At 35.7% G+C, this 4,660-nt stretch overlaps 1 long non-coding RNA gene across 1 annotated transcript in view; it reads right to left on the minus strand.

Annotated features, from left to right (window-relative positions):
* LOC114074271 overlaps nucleotides 1-3,909 on the minus strand; it is a 5,051-nt gene extending 1,142 nt beyond the window's left edge. Inside the window, exon 1 of the long non-coding RNA XR_003574672.1 lies at nucleotides 2,243-3,909. This is a non-coding gene — a long non-coding RNA (uncharacterized LOC114074271). The remainder of the gene's footprint in view (nucleotides 1-2,242) is intronic.
* Nucleotides 3,910-4,660: the final 751 nt, after the last annotated feature.

A 4,660-nucleotide genomic window follows, 5' to 3' on the forward strand; every position in this document is an offset into this window, starting at 1 on the left:
TATGTGTGTATATATATATATATATATGTATGTATGTATGTATATATATATATATACACACATTAGAACACCTTCCTAGAACTTCCTTCAAAAGCTACTTGTGCAATGCATAGGTGAAGTCCCATAACCCCACCTACACTAAGAAACTTCCTTTAGGTTATCCTAGTTAGGGTCCTTACTTTACTTCCATTTTCCATTTTACTTTATGGAAACTATAGCCTTAACTGACACTAAGACCATAGGTGCTTAACATGGAATTTTGTGTTGTAGATCCTTACACCAAGGGAAGGTGCTCTACCTAGCCAAGGTAGAATATTAAGACATGCTAGCATATTAGATGATATCACTTGATAGATCCTATGTGAAAAACATATTTTATGGAACTTGGAGGTTTATATGGAAACCCTCTTTATGGCTATTGAGGCATTGTAGTTATCCACCTCGTGAAGACAATGGTGAACAAGACTTCCAACATTGGGAAGGGTCACCCTCATCTAAGTTCACTCGATGCTAAGCTAAGTTCCTTTATTGAAAAACGATTGTTATATTTACTTTATTAAATGTAGTCTTAGGAGAGTTAACTTTTCATATGCTTAGCTCATAGGTCATAGATGAGAGTTCATCTACCTAAATCATGTGAGAAGTCCTTTCACATAGACATAGCATATGTAAAGCAGCATCTAGTTTAGGGTACTCTTGAGCACACCTTTCAAGATCCCCTCCATTGACTAGGTCATCATACACGAGTGTTTGTGTGTATACATATATTTGAGCAAACTTTTCACATGAACACCCTTAGGCCACACATGTTCATACTTGTACTTTATTCATGCATAAGTGCTTAGGTGAAACTATATGAGCAATCCCTTTATATAAAAACATTTAGACACTATGTATACTCATACTTAATCATATAATACACTTTACACAAAATATATAAGAAAAGTTCATAACATATTCATGTATTCATTTTCATGTATATAGATCACAAACCTCGAAACTATCCTATCAAGCCACACATGTGTAATGCATGGACAAGGTCCCATACCCTTACCTATACTAGTACACCTATAAAGTCATCCTAGTTAAGGGATATATAACATACTTCATAGACATAAGCTTTACTTGCATAGTAGTAGACGCAAGTGCATATGAGAATACCCTTTCATTAGACACCATGATCCTATACTACTTTTTAAGCATACATGATGTGTAAGTGTGTTTACATTGGTCAACATCATCACGCAATGGCTATCAACAACACGTTGAGGCAGTCTCCCTCTTGAGACCAAGATACACATTCAAGCATAGACCACACATCACAATCTATTTATGAGACATGCTAACTTCATATTACACTTTATACTCCTAAAATTAGCTAAAAACACATTAACATAGGGGAACATGGGTAGGGATTCATTGATCATTAATACTTCATCACTCGCAGAACCTAAACATAACCCTAACATAGTCATTAAAAAGCTTATACATTAACAACAAAACCTAGATAACAACAAGAATAGAAGACTTGGCATGCTTCACATTTGGTGATCATCACCACCACACCTTCATAATACAATTGCCTATAATGACAATAAATTAAACACTGCCACCATAATGGATCATACCACACAATGCCATACAAGGCCAATCATCGTCAAATTAGAGGAAGTAGGCAATCTTACCAATTCACCAAGGCCTTGATCATCATTTATCAATTCCCATATTTCATCAACAATCCATATCCAAAAAAAGTAAACTAACATAATAGAAATCATGCATCAATCATAAAAAGAACAAGATCATATCAAGTACTCTACATTGCCAATCCATAAAAGATAGAAGAGCATAGGTCAATCTCATTCAAATCTTCAAAACTTCATCCACATTGGATCAAATATTCATAACTGATCATAAATTTACATCTTATGCATTAGCTAAATCAGTATATCATAATTGAATCTCATAACAATCCTTAGCATTAAGATCATAGTATGCAACCATATAGGCTAAATTTAGATTGGGGGGGGGGGGGAACATGGGTTCAACATGAAATTGCATTGAATTCAACATGAAAACAGCATATAATCATCAAACAATCATAATCATTCTTTTGAAAGCATTTTTTGAAAGAACCCATGCCTAGATTGAGAGATAAGAAGTTTGATCATAAATTCTATTTGAAAAGCTTTGAAGGAACCCCATAGATGGAAGGTTATGTAAATATAAAGGATCATCATACCTTTATTATATGAAGGAACCAGGAAAACATGGTGAAGAAACCATCACAATCCCATCTACAAGATGACCTTGAGCTTCATCTTCGATGGAGGTTTGTGAAGAGGTTTGGTTTGGGAGGGAAGTCTAATTTTGAAGTAATGAATTGGGTATTGGGATTTCATGTTATAAATCAAATTAATATACCATAAAATACATGAATTAACCTCCTAGGGACAGTTTGGGAGGTGGAGTGAATTTCCCAATACACCCCTTTCATGGCAGCGTGTATGCTGCAAATTGCAGGCAGCACCTACTGACACCAGTCGACAGGGCCTTGATAGAATGACGGCCCTTACTGGTGCTCCGTCGATGGTGAGTGAGGCTTCTTCTTTGGGTCTCATGCTCACATGTTTATGTGTTGAGATACGCCCCCATTGACGGGGTGTCATCCCATGCACGAGGCGTCGATTGGAAGTGTCTCAATAATCTTTGGGTACTCCTTGAGGGCCTCTTGCAGGGACACTAGGGAGTCGTACCTAGATGTTTCAAACATAAATACATTCATTCACAAGTTAAGGACATTCCATATAAATTTCAACCAAAACGAACACTTAAAACATACCAAGACACACATGCACATCTCAAGGGCTAACTTTCGAACGTCTTGGACGTTCTTAGACGTTTGACTTCCAAATGACTTCGAATCAATCATACATGATGATGTGAGGCTCTACACACCTTAACTCATTTTTGGGGGGTATTATTATATCCCCCACTTGGGCATATTTTTCCTCGAATAACACTTGGAACACTTTAAACACGCCAAGGACTTCAATGACACATAGAGCAGCTCATAACATTCGTAACCTCTTCACATAGAAGTCAATGTACAAACCTACAATGAACACCAACCTTCAAACCATTTAAAACTCAATTCAACACAAGCAAGCAAAAACCTTATTCACTCACTCCTTAATGCATCAATTCACATAGGCTCTTGTCATGTTCATTGGAAGAACATCCTTCTACTAATCATAACATTGTCATTTTCATTTTATTTTACTAAGACTTCATTATTCAACAACATTTAAGTCACACTTAGGCAAATTCAACAACACTCAAGAAGCAATTGGGCACTCATGCTTCAATGCATATAGACTTGGGTCAAGTAGATCAACAATGGATTCTTATTAGTTAGGCCTAATTCCATGAGGGTCATACTCAACCATACCATGCTTAGTTATGTTTAGGGAGTAATGTCCTTCTCCTCAACATACTTATATGCCTCATGAGTTCATACCCAAGAAAGGCACAAAGGTCAATTCATTTTAAATGAGAAGTTCCCAACTTTTAAACCAAAACATGCTCAAACTTTCTTCCTAGTGAAGTCAAAATGGTAAATCACACCACACACTTACAATAATAGGAAGTCATTTCACATAGATTTCAATTTCTAGCATAACACTAGCTTTCATAAACATGCATCATTTAGGGAAAATCTTACAATTTATAGGCATACACAAGGAAACTAGATAGACATGCCTCCAATTTTCAACAGTGAGCCTACATTCATACTTCCAAAATCATGAAAGTCACATAATTTTTAAGCGACTCATCATTTTTCATTTTTAAGGAGACCCAATTGCTCATTGATGGATTAAAATACCACACCTTAAAGTGGCATCAATATTCTTCTTACCTTATCTCGTGAAGTCTAATGCATAATGTACACAACAAGATGCACAATCAACATGAGAGAATATGAATTTGATCAAAAATCCTTTTTCATGCAATTTAGAAGCCTTAAACAAGCTTAACATAATGTCAATTAGGACATACATAACATATGGAGAATATGCCACTCATACTTTTATGCAATACTCCTATCATAAACAAGCTTCTAGGAACTCCTTAATTTCAAGCTCAAGTAAGAATAGAAAGACAAGATAAGAATATCAAAATCTTACTACTCACATCACCGTCCCCCACTTAGGGTAAACCCATTTAAGAGTAACTTAACTCAACCATCATCATTCCTCTACGCCTAACACCCAAAGGAAAATTATAACCATCAAGTTAGGTTACACTAGCCAACCATATAAGGTCTCAACTATACCATAATTACTAAGGATCATAAAAACCATAGGGGAAACAATAGAGGAGACTTAGCCATAAGGCCTCTTTCTTTTCTTTATATACTAAGGTAAGGTAATTTTTTCTAGGTCATTCAAACCCACATCATCACTCTACAAGGTAGGCACACTATCATCACTTTTAGGATCAAGTCTATACAAAGGACTCCATTCCATACAAAGCAACTATGAAGAACCACTCATATACAAATGGCAACATAGAATCATTTCACCTATAGAAAGGTAACATGCACCTTTATCATTTAACACATTCTTCAAAGTATTTCAAGTATAAATGATATCATAAG

This window comes from Solanum pennellii, chromosome 1, assembly GCF_001406875.1.
Source record: "Solanum pennellii chromosome 1, SPENNV200".
In the NCBI taxonomy this organism is placed as follows: domain Eukaryota; kingdom Viridiplantae; phylum Streptophyta; class Magnoliopsida; order Solanales; family Solanaceae; genus Solanum; species Solanum pennellii.